This window comes from Gadus macrocephalus, chromosome 16 (genome assembly GCF_031168955.1).
Source record: "Gadus macrocephalus chromosome 16, ASM3116895v1".
Taxonomy (NCBI): domain Eukaryota; kingdom Metazoa; phylum Chordata; class Actinopteri; order Gadiformes; family Gadidae; genus Gadus; species Gadus macrocephalus.
Window position 1 is genome coordinate 2,955,333 of NC_082397.1, and position 18,752 is coordinate 2,974,084.

The following is an 18,752-nucleotide window of genomic DNA, read 5'->3' on the forward strand; positions in this document are numbered from 1 at the left end:
ATAGATAGATAGATAGATAGATAGATAGATAGATAGATAGATAGATAGATAGATAGATAGATAGATAGATAGATAGATAGATAGATAGATAGATAGATAGATAGATAGATAGATAAATACTTTAATAATCCCAGAGAAATTATTAAAATATATTATCTATAATTATATATTAATTTTTAATCTGCATTACTTTACAAACTTTTGGAATGTATTCATCAACACTTTTATTTTTTAAATGTACTAAAATACATGAATCCTCAATGGAGAACTTGGACAGGATACTGAGTATTTCTGTGCCCGTAAAAAAGGCTGCCGGAGGTCAAAATACACATTCTTCCTGATATATATTTATTCAATAAGATTCAGATTCATACACATAAACAATTGCTATATTGAGCAAAATAGAGAGGTTGAAATCCATCAGAGCTGTACATTTTCAATATCTGAAAAAAAAAAAAAAGACAAAATTGTGAAAAGCGTAGGCCATGTTGGTCAGTTGGGTTCGTAAACCTTCTATAATCATTGGGGCTTTGTGGACACAATGATTATAGACCTAAATGGTTTGCCAAACTAATTCCAAATGGAATGCAGAACTAGAAGCAGATGCATTGAGTTGCCATGGTTTTTTCGAAGCCTCTAAAAGAGGTTTACCCACCCAACTACCCCAGTATGGCCACCAGGTGAATAAGTTCTCTTTACAGCTGAGTGTCATTGTATGGCGCAATCATGCAGGTTGCGTGCCATGCTGAAGGATGCATTTAAACTACAGCTCTACATAAAGAATACAAACTATTCTCTTCTTTATTTTATAAACGCTGTGAAGGCACTCGGTAAGTTGTCTTTGTTCAAAGCTTTATCAGTAAGATCTGCCATCAAAGTAAATTAAATTTCTAAATTAATTTCTATGTTATCAGGACTTTTAGTGTGAAGCTGTGATTCATGGTTCAGGCACACAACACACTTGAATGTTCCTTTTACTTCCCACAGACAACTTGTGAGGCGTCCCTAGATGGATTTAAAGTTTAGTTTTAGACACTTTACTATTTCCCCCCACTGGCTTTCAACGAAACGCCCTACGCACACCAGTTGAAGTCCCTCCCCTTGCCCACGTGTCTACCTGTCCGCCTTGCCACTCGTAAAGGCCAGGCCTAACTCCCTGGCTCCCCCTGGTGGAGGGACATGGTGTAGAACACCAGATGAGACAACGTCGTCCTCTGATCCGTGAGCCCAGAGAGACGCATCAACACAGAGACTTAGGACGGACCTTTGGGAAGAGCTGCAGGAAAAGACAGACAAGCAAAATATTCCTGAATGAATTACAGGAGCACAGCTATGTTTGTTATTTCCACTTTGTATCTCAGCTCAAACCTTTGTTTTTAATTAACAAAAGGGAGACACGACAGAGAACCTCACCATGTAATTATCTTCTTCTCTAGCTAAAAGCACACGTTGCGCAAATCTCGCCTCGCATCTGAAGCGTGACGCAAGCATCAACTAGAACCATGTTGTTGGAACGGAGCAAAGCTCACAGTACTCGGCTGGCTTCAAATAGGACTTAATTAATAAAGAATAATTAATAATTAGAGTAATAATAAAATACCCTCATACCCCAAAGTAGTAGTTGGGCACAAAGCCCTCGCGGCCACAGAGCGAGGCCCACCACCAGTCCACCCCCTGGGCCTTCTGCAGGATGGTCACCATGTCCCCCTCGTTGAGGGGGGGGGGGGGGTGGGACCTACTGGTCCCACAGCTTATGTTGTGTGTTGTGTGTGTGTGTTAATGTGTTTGGTGTTGTCTGTGTATCTGTGTGTGGTCGATTTTTGCTGTTTTGTGTGTTTCTGTTGAGTGTTAATGTTTCCTATTTATCTATAAATAGGATTACAAAGTAGGCGCCGCCGCTCCACCTCTCGTCCTTTCGCTCCGTGGGCCCACTGTGGGGATTCCCGAGCGTTATGATGGCGACCCTACCACTTGTAACGCCTTCTTGTGCCACTGCTCCATCATCTTCGCCCTTCAGCCGCTCACCTTCCCCTCCGAAGAAGCCCGGGTGGCTTGCACCATCGACCTCCTCTCTGGGCGGACGCGTCTTTGGGGCACAGCTGAGTGGCAGAGAGGGACCCCCACCTACCGCTCTTTCCAGACCTTCGCCGAAGAGCTCAGAAGAGTCTTCGGTACCGGACCTCTGGGGGCCGAAGCCGGACGGGATCTGTTGGCCCTTTCCCAGGGAAGCCGCTCAGTCACGGATCACGCCATTGACTTCCGCACCAGGGCCCCCATGAGCGACTGAAGCCCATCCGCTCTCTGTGATGTCTTCTTGCAGGGTCTGGCTGGGCACATCAAGGACGAGCAGATCACCCATGACCCACCGTCTACACTGAGGGCCTGATCAAGCTCGCCACCCGCCTCGACCTCCGTATCCAGGCTCGTAGGAGGGAGAGGCGTTCAGAGGCTCCGTCACGTCCTACCCCGCCACGCAGCCCTCCTCTCCCCAGGTTCCCAGTAACCCACGCCTCCTTCCCGATGACCTCATCTGCTTCTTGGAGGGAGGGGGATCCAGAGCCCATGCAGGTGGGTCGCACCCATCTCCCACCGGAAGAAAAGGAGAGAAGACGGAGGCAGAACCTCTGCCTGTGCTGCGGCCAGCCAGGACACTTTGCTGATCGGTTCCTGTTAAAATACAGAGCTCGCCAGTGACCGGAGGCATACTGGTGAGCTCCGTAGTAGACTCTGCCTCTCCTAGAAGACCCACCCTCTCCTGCTACTCTCCGGTTCCCATCCCATAGCCGCCCTTGTCGATTCAGGGGCCGACGAGAGCATCATGGACCGGTCCCTCGCTCTGCGGCTGGGACTCCGTCCAGAGAGACTGCCGTCGTCAATTTCTGCTAGGGCCCTGGATGGACACGTGCTAGGAAGGGTAACTTCTCGGACAAACCCTGTGCACATGCTCCTGCCGGGGGGCCACAGGGAGACCGTCCAGTTCATCCTTCTGCCTACACCCAGCCAGCCCGTCATCTTGGGTCACTCCTGGCTTCGCAGGCACAACCCCAACATTGACTGGTCTACTTGTTGCGTCCGGGAGTGGGGAGTGAGCAGTCCTGCCTCAGGACGCCTTCACCGCCGCCTGTTCCCCTCGTTCCTGCCCCAGCCTCGGACATCTCCGGGGTCCCTGCAGCTTACCATGACCTGAGGGAAGCCTTCAATAAGGCAAAGGCTACCTTCTTGCCTCCTCACCGTCCCTACGATTGTGCCATCGATCTGCTTCCAGGCACTTCACCCCCCAAGGGACGCTTGTACTCCCTCTCTGCTCCCGAGGGAGAGGCCATGGAGGAGTACATCCAGAATTCTTAAGCAGCGGGGATCATCCGACCCTCCTCGTCACCGGCTGGGGCGGGGTACTTTTGCGTGGAGAGAAATAATGACATTGGCAATAGAGGCCTATGAGGAGGGGCGGCACTGGCTAGAGGGTACCAGGGTTCCGTTCGTGGTTTGGACCGATCATCGTAACCTTGAGTGTATTCAGTCCACTATGAAGCTCAACTCCAGACAGGCCCGCTGGTAACAGTTTTTCGACCAGTTTAATTTCACCCTGTCCTATCGTCCTGGTTCTTGTAATGTTCAGCCTGATGCTCTCTCCCGACAGTTCCCAGAGTGCCCCGACGAGACGGTTGAACCCTCCACCATGGTTCCAGCCTCCTGCCTCATCGCCTCTGTCACCTGGGAGATAGCGGAGAGGGTCCGGGCCGCCACTCTAAATCAGCCACCAGTTCCTGTCCCCTCCGCTCCGATGTGCTCCAGTGGGGGCATGCTTCACGGCTCACCTGCCATCCCGGCATTCAACGGACCCGAGTCTTCCGCCTCCATGGACTGCCCACTGATGTCGTTTCTGATCAGAGGCCCCAATTCACGTCGGTCTTCCGGAGGGAGTCTTGCAGCCTAGTTGAGGCTTCCATCAGCAAGTCTTCCGGCTTCCATCCTCAGTCCAATGGAGAGACCGAGAGGGTGAACCAAGATCTGGAGACCACCCTTCTCTGCCTGGTGAACCGCATCCGGCTTCCTGGTCCGACCAGCTAGTGTGGGTAGAGTTTGCGCATATCACCCTCATCTGCTCATCCACAGACCTCTCTCACTTCCAATGCGCCCATGGGTATCTGCCACCCCTGTTTCCCGACGTAGAGCAGGAGTCCTCCTGTCCCTCTGTACAAGCCCTCATTCGCCGCTGCAGACGCACCTGGGACCAGGCGCGCACTAGCCTCACCAAATCCGCGGACCGCCACGCTGCCGCCGCCAACAAGCGCCGTACGCCGGCCTCTGTCTACCAGACTGGCCACAAGGTCTGGCTCTCCACCCGCGACCTCTGCCTTAAGTTGGAGAGTCGTAAGCTGGCCCCCAGGTTTGTAGGCCCCTTCCCCATCACTCGTGTCATTAACCCGGAGGCGGTACGCCTTCAGCTCCCTAGGTCCATGAGGATCCAACCGACATTCCATGTCTCCAGAGTCAACCCCGTCCAGGAGAGCACTCTGGCTCCTCCCGTTCCGCCTCCTCCTCCCCGTCAGCTCGTCGACGGCGGTCCGGTTTACACTGTCCGGCGCCTCCTTCGCTCCCGCCGCCGTGGACGTGGGGTACAGTACCTGGTGGATATCGACCCCGCGCCTGCCCAGCTACCCGCCCGGCGACGGTACCCCCAGTCTACCTGATTGCCTGCCGGTTCCCGAACTCTTGCCTGTCCCGTTTACTCTGCCTGCCCGACCCTGATCATCTGTGCGATCAATAAAACCTTTGGACTCCCCGGTCACCAGCAGTCTGTGCACTTGGGTCCTGCCTATACCCCCCGTTACAGATTTGTGTTTTGCGGACGTCATCATGTGACACTTTGTGCGACACACTCACCTAGGTGAATAGACAGAATAGGAAGTAACACAACGCGTTGGTCCGTGACACCTTTTTCAGGGCTTAAAATCCATCTTCAACAGACGCACGTCAATCACGTCCACCGTAGCATCATTACTAATTACAGAGCCTGGTAGCCTTTAGGCTAGTCGAGCTACTGGCCAAGATTTTTGAAATTCTAACCGATATGGAACCTGTGTGAAAATACAAAACGATAAAAGTTATTTTTATGAAATAAGTTAATAATTAAGATCATGGTGATAATCGTAATAAATACAAATACAATTATAGAAATGATGCATGATACATTCATAATTACACATTATTTATTAATAATGGTGACATTTTTCCTCTCCCTTCGCTCCCTCCATCCTCCTCTCTTTTTTCTAGATTTCTAGATTCTCCATCTTTTTTCTCATACTGTTTTTCTGAATTTCACATTTTCTAACACCCCACCAATTCAAACAGATTTCAGCATTCAGGGCTATTTTTCTTTCAGTCTCAGTAGAGGACAGGTGTATCTCATCAGCAGGTGCCCTTGTAACCAAATCAGTGGTTATTAGTGGATGTGCATGCAATAGCTGTATGTAGCCTATAGAGGGAGCTATCTACAATACAAACCAATGTACAAGTGGAGTAGGGTGGGCTGTCCTTGAAGATCTCTCCTCACATGTGCAATACATTCAGGCAATGAACAGGTGGTGAAGATTCAACTGAGTGCCGGCCATTTTTCATTCAGGGGAGGCATATGTAGCAGTTCAGGTTGTTACTGTCTTGCCCACACCATTCTCACTCACTCCTATCAGATTTTGGTAGTGGTGGTCGTTGCCAGAATGTTATTACTGGTCACCCAAAATGGCCAATGAATCATACAATAGCATGTAGATATATATAGGTTTTTAAACTTGGGTTAGGCTTGTGCATTTCAAGATTTGACCAGGATCCATTGATAGCACTACAATGTTACAAACTACATTACTTATAATCTGAATTAAGTATGCTGTACCACTCTGAGGTCGGGTCAGTGACCCTGAAAAGAAGATGGAGACATTTTCAAAATTAGTTACCCTGAAAAGAAGATTTAATAAAGATTTAGAAGTTAAAAGTTGAACAAAGATAGTATCAGAAGGGGCTTACCCAGGGCCAGCATTGGGTCTTGGACAGTTTACCAGAGAGTACAGGACCTGGTCTATCTGATCTGATCGGACGTGGGGATCCCACAGGACGTTGAGGCACTTTCGGTTCTCTTAGCCAGAGATGTGGGTGGATAGTGACGGTCATCCTGCTCTTCCTTTGCTTCCCTCTGTGTTGTCTGAGCCGAGCGAATGGTCAGAGCTGAGGTGTTTTCAAACACAGAAACAGTAAGGGACCAATGGGAAGAGAGGACAGATCTTTGGTTGGGATTTGTGGTCCCACCATGCAAGCTTGATTTGATTCAAGACTCATTCTTCAAATGTGTTCCTTTTTCTAACCACTTCTAGGTTTCCTCAAACTGTCCCGGGCTGAGAGTATTGTTCCCAAATAGTTATTTATTTGCTTGGATTACACATCAATACTTCCATCACTCCGTCTGGTCATTCTGCACCCTGGTAGAAGACCCTTAGTTTGTCCTCTTGATCGTGCTGAAGATCTCAACCTAGATTTCACTCTCGACATCAATAGTCTAACTTTAATGGGAACTTTCAACAGAAACAGAATTAATTTGCGGAGCCCTTTCACAAGAAGCATGAAGCACTTTTACCTTACAATATAACAGCTGTGCCTGCTGGTTCCCTTTAATAGCTAATCTCTTGGCAATTATATTTGCATATTGGCAGAAAGTTCTCAGAGTGGCAGGGCTAGATTAACAGGAACAACTAAAGCAACAACTAGAAGTTTTACTTGTGGTTTTGGGGCGTGGGCTCGGGGCATTTGTGTGTCTTAGTCAAGGATGGCTAAGTAAGAAATGGCTTCCTGTCTCCCACCTCCACCACAGTATCTGGCCTTCCTCCCTGGGAACATGGTTTCTGGAAGCCATCTTTCTTCTGGTGAAGAGAACAGAGTGATGAAGAAGCAACAGGAGAAATGTATGGCGAGAGAGAGAGAGAGAGAGAGAGAGAGAGAGAGAGAGAGAGAGAGAGAGAGAGAGAGAGAGAGAGAGAGAGAGAGAGAGAGAGAGAGAGAGAGAGAGAGAGAGAGAGAGACACACACACAGACAGACACACAGAGAGACAGACAGACAGACAGACAGACAGACAGACAGACAGACAGACAGACAGACAGACAGACAGACAGACAGACAGACAGACAGACAGACAGACAGACAGACAGACAGACAGACAGACAGACAGACAGACAGACAGACAGACAGACAGACAGAGACTTATCACCTTATCCACAGGAAGATGAGGAGGGGTATGGGGACCAGTAAGACAGCTACTGCATGAAGCCACTCTGCGTACAGCTACAGTGATGATGATGATGTGTCTGGAAGATACTGAGTGAAGCATTGAACTGCCCTCCACTATTTCCTGATTACAGGGACCTGATTACACAGATGTGTGTTTAGGTCTTGGTCTTAAGGTCAAAGACGTTAAAAGATGTAAAAGATGTTAAAAGAGGATGATATGTTTATATCAGTGGTACAGCAGGATAATGCATGAGGAATTTAGATGATTCATATTAATGTTGACAGGGTTATGCAGACTTTAAAGGTAAAGTGTGTAGGGTTTAGTGGTATCTAGTGGTCTAGTAATATTTAGTTGGTTATTCACCAACTGAATAACCCCCCTTTTTTCCTAGTTACTTATCTGATTAGTTGTCTGAGTTATTAGAACAATATATGGCTCTGCCCATGTTTGGAAATCAAGCCAACCCAGTCACAAACCTAGAGATAAGGAGATCAGGAGATCAGGACAGATATTAATGTCGAAACAATCGTAATATTGCATGTGTTGCAATGGTTTCTGGTCCTGCACTCCTTGGGGCTTGTGCAGGCGCACTGACCACTCGTGCTGCCAGACATTTGTCGGAATCTTACGGAAAATAAGATATCATACAAACGTTTTTTGAGACCAGCCTGCATGTTTCCACATTTTTTAAATACGTGTTTTTACATATAATGTAGGTTATTACCTAAACAGAAAATAGCCTGGAAGCATGAAAAACACCATAAGCAGTTTAACTTAACCACTAAACATCATATAAAATCTAAATCACTAAAGTTCATATACAATCAGTGAAATAAAAAGCATGTTTCTCGCGAGGCATGGTATCAAACACATCTTAATGCCGAAACAAGCATTTTCCACTGAGAATAAAATGAATGTCAACAAAAGAATTTATACATTTGATATATATTTTTTGTGATAGCAGCACCCATTCCAACCAACAAAGTAATGATAGAAAGCGTTTTTTTCTGTTAAGAAAAATATTATTAGTAACTAACAAACTAAACGATACATACAATCAATGAACGAAGATGATGACAATAAAATACACATTTATTGCTAGAAATGTTATTAAAACCCATTTAATGCTGAATCTATATCAAAACTTGGCTGTTTATTTGATGGTGGTATCTGACATCAGTTTACTTTAAATGAAAAGAAGAAGTGAAAACGAGAAAGAGAAGTTAAGAAACTCAGTAAATTGTCCACGGTTTATAAATGGCGTTGCCTCCACAAGCTGTCCCTTGGGAGGATGAAGTCTCAAGCCTCAAAGTCTATTTTCGAGAACTATCAGGAGTGCTTACTCAGGGACAGCCTTGGGTCTTTTAAGGTTGATGGCAGAGTAAAGGACCTGCTCTGTATGATCAGACTCTACCAGAACACCAGCAAACCCACGAGGCACTTCCTGGTTCTTAGAGCGAGAGATGTGGATGCTGGCATAGTGAGGGTCATCCTGCTCTTCTATTGGTTCTCTCTGTGCTGCAGAAGCCGAGCGATTGGTCAGAGCTGAGACGTTGTAATACACAGGACACGGAGGAGACTGACGGGGAGAGAGGACAGAGTAGTACATTTAGAAAACACTTTACTCTCAGTTGGCTGTTCAGAAGCCAATGTTTTTATGGTTCATTTAGAGACCGTTGGGGGTGACTAGTGCTTCCACAGTGAAGGCCGCTGTAGGTTTCACTCTAAGACTCTCCTTCTTGAACATATTCCTCTTTCTAATCATTGCTAGGTTTCAGTGACAGTTTGTTTGCTTGGATTAAACATGACTAACATGTCTTCTCATTCTGCTCACTGGCGGAAGTCTCTCTGTTTGTCCCCTTGATCTCAGCCAAGATCGCACTATATGTATAAAAAAAATCTACAGATATATATATATATATATATATTTTTTTTTTTTTGTGAGATCCAGAGTGATATATATATATATATATATATATATATATATATATATATATATATATCACTCTTGATCTCCCACATAAAAAGGAACCTGGACAAGTTGCCCCAAAGGTCCAACTTGTCTGGGATTTCGGTGCTCGTAAAGTTATCTTTGGTATGATTGATATGACCACGGATATCAGCAATGGGCTAACCGACAATTTAATTTGCCCCATAACGCCAGCCACAGCTGTATGGGTAGTCAACTAATTTAATGATAAATTAGAAATGTAACAATAAGTTAATAAAAGTTGATGCTATTTCATTAGAATGAAACTACATTGCATGAATAGACATAACTAAACATAACGTGAATACAACTTTAATACGTACTTCAATACATTGTCCATTGACAAGTTTCTAAGAGTCCCGTTAGTATTTAAAAAAAGCATTCATGCTATTTGATTTGGTTCCCCTTGCGTGATGGTTCCCCTTTAAAGCTAATCTCTTGGGCATTGTATTTGCCTATTGTCTTATAGGTCCCGCAGCGAATGGGCTCAGAGTTACAGAAACTGCAAGTGCATGAGATTTTAGAGGTATGGGCTCGGATTATTTCCACCACACTAGTCGGTAGTGGAAGGAGTAAAGGAGTCATAGTAACAAATAGCTTCCCGTCTCTCACCTCCTCCCCGGTGTCTGGCCTTCCTCCCTGGCCACGTGCCTTCCTAGAAGCCCTCTTTCTTCTGGGGAAGAGAACAGAGAGATAAGAAGAAGAAGAAGAAGAAGAAGAAGAAGAAGAAGAAGAAGAAGAAGAAGAAGAAGAAGAAGAAGAAGAAGAAGAAGAAGGAGGAGGAGGAGGAGGAGGAGGAGGAGGAGGAGGAAGATTGTGGAGAGATAGAGAGAGAATATCTCACCTCATCCAGAGGAAGATGACGAGGAGTATGGTGGCCAGTAAAACAGCTACAGTTCCTGCTGCCACATTCGTAGACATTGATGATGGAGATGATGGTGTGGCTGAAACACAGTGATTTAACACTTGATTCATGTGAATGATGAAATACTGTCCATGTATATATTAGAGGCAAGATGTGACAGATCTCCAATTGATGAAAATTATGGATACTCTTACTCTAGAGTACACTGGGTACACAAATAAGACTGCTTGTACAGCACCAAAGTTAATAAAAGTGGCAACACATAATTTAAGCCAATCACAAATTGAATAGAGCCGTTGCATGAGTCTGTGTCTTACTATCAATGGTGCTGGTACTCAGGTATTATTCAAGTGTTTGGTCAGTCTTTAAACAATGTGCTATTTTAAAGGAACAATTACCTGTCACATTAAGGAACATCAAAGTTGAATTCTGAAGTCCAACTGCATTACGAGCTACACAGTAATAATTTCCTCCAAGCTCAGTTGTGATGTTACTGATGGTGTAGTTCTCTCCTAATTCCTCCACTGAGCCTCCATGTTCCCTGAACCAGGTGTAGTTAGCTGCTGGGTTGGCATCACTGCTGCAGCTCAGAGTCACTGAACCTCCCTCCTTTATTTCACCAGGGGGTCTCACGCTCACTGAGGGGGTCTTTGGAGCGTCTGTCATAAGCACAAGGATATATTTACATCCTAAAGATAAGCCGTGCACATAACTGCAATGTCAGTGGGATACAGAATGCTGTTTCAAATAATAAAATCTCTCTGTGAATCATAGTTTACCAATCATAAGCAATACATGAATAGCAGCTTAACAATTTTGCAAGACGGTATATTGCAAATATGTCGACATATTAGACGGTACAGATTTGTATTATTACTATTTAACATTACGTTTTTTGTGACTATCGTTTTCCACTCACACAGGACATCTATGAAAACCGAGTTGGAGCCCAGATATCCATATTGGTTCCTTGCTTGGCAGTGGTACGTTCCCCTGTCTTTAGAGCGGACTGGGTCCAAGGTATAAGGTCGCCTTGGTTCCCAGTGCAGAGTTTGGTTGTCCTTGAACCAGGTGTAGTCAGCTGCTGGATTGGCATCACTGCTGCATCTCAGAGTCACTGAACCGCCCTCCATTATTTCACCAGGGGGACTTGGTCTCACAGATGTGTTTTTAGGCCCATCTAGAGGTACATCAAACACGATGTACATTGATATGAATGATATAAAGAAGACATTTGAGGAGTTAAGGGAATGCAGGATGAATTGAGATGATTCATCTTAATGTTGACATGGTTGTACAAACTTTAACATCTGTGTTATGATGTTATTCTGTGTGTTCTTTTACTCACATTTCACATCAATAGAGAATGGGGAGGAAGTTTTTGTCCCTAGGTCATTCTTAGCTTTGCAGAGATATTGTCCTGAGTCTGAAGACTGGATGGAATGAAAGGAAAGCTGTGGTCCTTGGACACTGCGTCCGGGGGGATGATCTGTAGTAACCTTTGACCAGGAGTACTTTGCTACTGGGTTGGCCTCGCTGGTGCAGGTCAGATTCACTGAACTGCCCTCCTTTATTACACCAGGGGGACTCCTGACACTCACTGAGGGGGTCTTTGGAGCGTCTGTTGACAGTAATATTACATTAGTCTGTGTCCCCAAGCATAAAAAGAAAGCATTAGGAAGTTGTAAGGCTAGTGTCATGAGCATTTCCAAGCATTGTATTGAATCCAGTTTATTTTTAAGAGCAACTTGTAGGTTGTCATTTTACGTTGCACATTATAGACAAGTCTTTTAATTATCTTCGAAAATTATAATCCAGAGGGAAATCTATGCAGTCGGCTATTTTCCAAATTCGCACATTTGTTAGCTTCAAACTTAGTAGTTATCCTGCTTTTCATACGGATGAAATCAAAAGCAAGTAGTGTATGTTTCTGTTCTACCCAAATCTTAAGTGGTACCAGTAGTACCAGTAGCCTACCCTGTGCTACTGGTAGGCCTACCCTGAGGCTGAGGACTGCTTCAACATGGACGATAGTTGTCCATTCATACTTATACTAGATGTACTTTGTTACACTACAGACCCAATACGTTTGGACTCATGTCAGTGTACTGTGGAGCTCTTACACACTGATGGAGAGTGGAGATGTGTGGATCCTTGAACAGCACATGAAACCTTGTATTCAGAGGGAATGTAGAACCGGTAGGACGTTCCATGATGTTGTTGATGTACATTCCTGTACCAGGTGTACGTAAGACGAGGTAAATCACACATGCTGTGACATTTCAGCTGTACCATGTCTTGATACCTAGAATGAATGACCACTTCCACCTGGAAATCTGGGCCAGGGAAGAAATTACACAAAAATGAATAATAAAAAGTATAGTCTAAACAGAAAAAATTAAATGCAGTTGCATGCGCACACACGCACACACACACACACACACACACACACACACACACACACACACACACACACACACGCACACACGCACAAACAGATGAATAGCTTCATTAGCAATCAATGTTTACCTGTCACAGATAACTTCACTCCAGGGTCACCACTATATGCCCCTCCATTGTTTGTTGTAATCCTAAACTTGTATTCAGCAGAGTCACTCTGTGTCAGGTCTTTGATTATCAGTGTACACGTTCCAGTACAGCTGCTGGAAGACCAGGGACAGCTGGGCCTAACACAGCTGTATTTAACACGATCTGTATAGTCTGTATCATCTACCAGATCTACTAGCTCATTGTGTTTATTAGTAAACCAGAGTTTTTTCTCCACTGTATTTGCGGAAGGGTATTTATAATTGCAGCGGATTTCAACTGTTGATCCTCGCAATTCGCAGATATTCCTAGATGGGTAAGTAACTGCCCAGTCAGAGTAACCCTGTAATGCTGTAAAAAACCAACACATTGACAATGATGATTACGATGAAATGCATGATCACAAGATACAGATGAGATGGAGGCTAGGTGCAGCTCTAACTAGAGATACATGCTGAACACTGAGCTGTCAGAGTAACGTTCAAAAACATAATTTGACACCAACATTATGCAGCTAGTGAAGAGTTAGTTATACACCTAGTGATGAACACAGTGAGACAGCTAGTGAAACTCCTATAGCTATAGCATGGAGACATCATCTCACATCTCATCAAGGAATTCAGGGCACAAACACACACAATACAAGGCAGGTGACCAATGCTGACTTCTAACATGAGTTCACAGTCTCAACTTAAGACTACTGAACTTCAAATAGGAACTAAATTAACCCGTCAATGTTGTACTGAACACATTGACGGGTTAATTTGTTCAACAAGCCTGTTTAAAATCTCAAATGCAACGCTACAATATTCAGTAAAACAGAACATATTTGTTATTTAAAACAGGTCAATACTCTAGGAGTCTAGATGTCATTAGATAAATTCACAACATGTTGTTTCACCCTCTCTTCATTCGGGTTGCTTGTCATGTTACCCTTTGAAACAGATCAACTTAATGTTCACAACGTAAATGTACAAACCTGGTACTGACAGAAGGAAAGCTACAAAGCCTCTTGCAGCTGTTCTAAGATTCATAATTTGGTTCTCTCAGGGCGTTGTTCTACAGATATAAACAAAATATGTATTAATTTTAACTAACACAATGCATAGTCCTATTTTTTGTATTCATTTTATCACATTAATTGGTTATTGTGCTTGATATAGGAATGTTACTTTCTTAAATAAACCAGTACAATTCAAGTAAAAAATATTCTTACTGTAAAGGAGGTAGCTGGTGTGGCAGAAAAAGTCTGTGGAAACGTCTTTGCCTGCAGTTTAAGATAATAACTCAAACAAATGTGTTCAAGCTCTTCCTTCCTCTTTACACAGTTAATATGAACTGCATGAATACCATGCACTACTGGGCCTCAGAGACAAATGCAAAGTAGAAAGAGGATATTCACCCAGACCACAATAAACAGGCAGTGCCATTTATCAGCTACCCTGAAAATAACTAGTGGTCATCTACAGTTGACCAGCGGGGAACATATATAGCATGGATGTATGAATATAGTCATATTATATAGGATATAGATGTAGAATATAGATATAGAATAAAGATATAAACTAGATATAGGATAATGTTTGATGTAGAATAAAGCCTACAGAAGATATAGAATGTAGATACAAAATATAGAGGTAAAATAAAGAATATAGGGGTTGAATATCGTATATATTTAGATTATATATAGTTGGTAAATATTGATAAAGGTACGATCATATATTATACTTAAAATGCGTCAATGTGATTATCTACTGCCACATAGTGGTGAAGGTTGTGATCTGCATTACTTTACAAACGTTTGGAATGTATTCATCATCAACACGTTTCTTTTTTAATTGTACTAAAATACATGAATCCTCAATGGAGAACTTATACAGGACAGGATACTGAGTATTTCTGTGCCTGTAAAAAAGGCTGCCGGAGGTCAAAATACACATTCTTCCTGATATATATTTATTCAACAAGATTAACATTCATACACATAAACGATTGCTCTATTGAGCAAAATAGAGAGGTTGAAATTGATCAGAGCTGTACATTATCAATATCAGAAAAAAACAGACTAAACAGTGAAAAGCGTTGGCCATGTTGGTCAGTTGGGTGGGTAAACCTTCTAGAATCATTGGGGCTCTGTTGACACAATGAATATTTATTATTTATTTACTAGAAATAGATGCATTAAGTTGCCATGATTTTTGAAGCCTCTAAAAGAGGTTTACCCACCCAACTACCCAGTATGGCCACCAGGTGAATAAGTTCTCCTCACAGCTGTTAAAAGAGTGTCATTGTATGAAGCAACCAGGTTGTGTGCCATGCTGAAGGATACATTTAAACTACACTTCTACATAAAGAATACAAACCATTCTCTTATTCATTCTATAAACGTTGTGAAGGCACTACGTAATTTCTCTTTGTCAAAGCTTTATCAGAAAGATCTGCCATCAAAGTACAAACTAAATTAATTTCTATGTCATCGGGACTTTTAGTGTGAAGCTGTGATTCATCTGGCCACGCCTGTCTGGGATTGACCCAACTCCCTTCCCTTACAGGCTAGACTGGTCCGGTCACTAACTGATCCAGCCCGTCTGGCGCGGTTAATATCTCCGGTCACAATCAAAAGTACACAACAGACACTTGAATGTTTCTTTTAGTTCCCACAGACAACTTGTGAGGCGTCACTAGATGGATTTAAACTTTAGTTTGAGACACTTTATTATTTCTCCCCACTGGCTTTCAACGAAACGCCCTACGCACACCTCTTCTTGTGCTCCTCGTAATTGCAGTAGTTGCAAACCAGTTGAAGTGCCACCCCTTGTCCACGTGTCTACCTGTCCGCCTGGCTACTCGGGGCAACGGTTTTCACCAAGCTCGACCTGAGAAATTCCTACCATCTGGTCCGCATCAGAGACGATGATGAGTGGAAGACGGCCTTCAACACACCAACGGGCCATTACGAGTGTCTTGTAATGCCCTTCGGCTTGACCAACGCCCCGGCAGTCTTTCAAGCGCTGGTCAACGACCTGCTGCAGGACATGTTAAATAAGTTTGTCTTTGTGTACCTGGACGACATCAAGATTTTTTCCCGCAATCTTGAGGAGCACGTCACCGGTCGGTTCTCCGCCGCCTCCTGGACAACTCCTTGTACGTCAAGGTGGAGAAGTGCGAGTCTCCTTCCTGGGAGGGATACATCATCGTGAAGGACTGCCTGCGGATGGATCCAGACAAGGTCTCTGCTGTGACCTCCTGGCCAGCCCCAGCAACACGGAAGCAGCGGCAGTGTGTCGTAGGGTTTGCCAACTTCTATCGGCGGTTTATCCGAGGCTTTGGTTCCATCGCCTCCCCCCTCTCGGCCCTCACCTCACCCAAGATCCCCTCCCGCTGGTCTGACGAGGCACAAGACTCCTTCAACACCCTCAAGACTCGCTTCACCACCGCCCCCATCCTTCAGATCCCCGAACCCGAGCGTCAGTTCCTAGTGGAGGTGGACGCATCCGGTGTGGGAGTAGGGGCGGTCCTTTCCCAGCGTTCATCCTTCAACCAGAAGATTCACCCCTGTGCCTTATTCTATCGCCGCCTAACCCCCTCTGAGATAATTATGTCTTTGGCAACAGGGAGCTTCTGGCGGTGAGGCTGGCCTTGGAGAAGTGGCGGCACTGGCTAGAGGGTACCAGGGTTCCGTTCGTGGTTTGGACCGATCATCGTAACCTTGAGTATATTCAGTCCACCAAGAGGCTCAACTCAAGACAGGCCCGCTGGTCACTGTTTTTTGACGGGTTTAATTTCACCTTGTCCTATCGTCCTGGTTCTTGTAATGTTAAGCCTGATGCTCTCTCCCGACAGTTCCCCGAGTGCCCCGACGAGACGGTTGAACCCTCCACCATTGTTCCAGCCTCCTGCCTCGTCGCCTCTGTCACCTGGGAGATAGTGGAGAAGGTGCGAGCCGCCACTCTAAATCAGCCTGCCCCCAGTTCCTGTCCCCTCCGCTCCGATGTGCTCCAGTGGGGGCATGCTTCCCGGTTCACCTGCCATCCCGGCATCCAGCGGACCTGGGTCTTCCGCCTCCATGGACTGCCCACTGATCGTTTCTGATCAGAGGCCCCAATTCAAGTCGGTCTTCCGGAGGGAGTCTTGCAGCCTAGTTGAGGCTTCCATCAGCAAGTCTTCCGGCTTCCATCCTCAGTCCAATGGAGAGACCGAGAGGGTGAACCAAGATCTGGAGACCACCCTTCTCTGCCTGGTGAACCGCATCCGGCTTCCTGGTCCGACCAGCTAGTGTGGGTAGAGTTTGCGCATATCACCCTCACCTGCTCATCCACAGGCCTCTCTCACTTCCAATGCGCCCATGGGTATCTGCCTCACCAAATCCGCGGACCGCAACGCTGCCGCCGCCAACAAGCGCCGTACGCCAGCCCCTGTCTACCAGACTGGCCACAAGGTCTGGCTCTCCACCCGCGATCTCCCCCTTAAGTTGGAGAGTCGTAAGCTGGCCTCCAGGTTTGTAGACCCCTTCCCCATCCCTCGTGTCATTAACCCGGAGGCGGTACCCCTTCGGCTCCCTAGGTCCATGAGGATCCAACAGACATTCCATGTCTCCAGAGTCCACCCCGTCCAGGAGAGCCCTCTGGCTCCTCCCGTTCCGCCTCCTCCTCCCCCTCAGCTCGTCGACGGCGGCCCGGTGTACACTGTCCGGCGCCTCCTTCGCTCCCGCCGCCGTGGACGTTGGGTACAGTACCTGGTGGATATCGACCCCGCGCCTGCCCAGCTACCCGCCCGGCGACGGTACCCCCAGTCTACCTGATGGCCTGCTGGTTCCCAAACTCTTGCCTGTCCCGTTTACTCTGCCTGCCCGACCCTGATCATCTGTGCGATCAATAAAACCTTTGGACTCCCCGGTCACCAGGGTTCTGCCTATACCCTGTTACAGATTTGTGTTTTGCGGACGTCATCACGTGACACTTTGTGCGACACACTCACCTAGGGGGATGGACAGAATAGGAAGTAAGACGAATGAGAGACGAGGAGTAAAGGTGAGATGAGGGGGGGGGGGGGGGGGGGCATGGGAGAAGGAGTTAGATAAGGAAAAACAAAGGGGGAGGGAGAGTGTGTGAGCAAGAGAGAAGGAAAGGGAGGGAGTTAGGGATAAGTAAATGGAAAGGCTGCGTATCGTCCTGGTTGAGATAGAACGAGAAAGACGGATAAAAAGAGAGAGAGAGCAAGTGAGCGAGGCAGAGCTATAGAGAGAGAGAGCCAGGTTGAGATGTATACAGAGAGGTAGAGAGACAGAGGGAGAGAGCGTGCGAGGTATGGGTCTATAGAGAGAGAGAAAGAGGTAGAGAGACAGTAGGCTCCAGGTTGTGTGGACAGGCCTGTCGTCTCAGGTGATTTATTAAAGAGCGCCGTGGCAGGGAGTGGCGCGAGCTCTGATTAACCATGGAGGTAGAGGACATGATCCCCTCTATTGTTCATCCTCCGAGAGAGCGACAGCGAGACAGAGACAGAGAGATGGAAGATGAAATGTACAATTATTTATAGTTTGCGGTTGCATTTCATATACAGAGTTTGTATGCATGACAAGTGAGAGTGGGAGTGTCTGTGGACACTTTCTTGATGTCAGCATCTATTGCATAAATATAGAATGTAAAATGCAGACCGTGTGTGAGGACACAATACACACACAAACACTTAAAAAAAACAACACTACACAGCATTCGTGTCCCTCGGGTGCCCTGTTCGCCACAGTAGGAAGGTGACATCATCATCCTCATCATTCTCATGTCCCTCAGCTCCACGATGACATCACAGCTCTCAGGCGGCGCATTATCGTCTACGCCGGCGGCTCCACAGCGCGTTGGTCCGCGTTGCATCCCGCTCTCTTTTTTCTAGATTTCTAGATACTCCATCTTTTTTCTCATACTGTTTTCTGAATTTCACATTTTCTAACCCCCCACCAATTCAAACTGCTGCCAGCATTCAGGGCTACTTTTCTTTCGGTCTCAGTGGAGGACAGGTGTATCACATCAGCAGCGCCCTTGTATTCAAATCAGCCTTGCAGTGGATATGCATGCAATAG

General features: G+C 45.8%; 1 protein-coding gene and 1 long non-coding RNA gene across 8 annotated transcripts in view; one reads left to right on the forward strand and one right to left on the reverse strand.

The window, feature by feature from the left end:
• LOC132475326 (B-cell receptor CD22-like) overlaps window positions 1-18,752 on the reverse strand; it is an 80,001-nt gene that overhangs the window by 6,464 nt on the left and 54,785 nt on the right. For 2 of the 7 annotated variants that reach the window (XM_060076457.1, XM_060076453.1), the window contains exons 1-2: window positions 13,896-14,121; window positions 13,659-13,738 (exon numbers count right to left, since the gene is read on the reverse strand). The exons of 2 other annotated variants lie outside the window; for them this stretch is intronic. The gene's annotated coding sequence lies outside the window, so the exon portion shown is untranslated. Of the gene's footprint in view, window positions 1-12,255; window positions 12,469-12,661; window positions 13,031-13,658; window positions 13,739-13,895; window positions 14,124-18,752 lie in introns of those variants that run through there. 3 more of the 7 variants (XM_060076458.1, XR_009529860.1, XM_060076454.1) reach the window with 3 other exon arrangements.
• LOC132475351 (uncharacterized) lies at window positions 562-15,315 on the forward strand. Its single transcript, XR_009529864.1, has 2 exons — window positions 562-680; window positions 14,930-15,315. It is a non-coding gene; the product is annotated as an uncharacterized LOC132475351 (long non-coding RNA).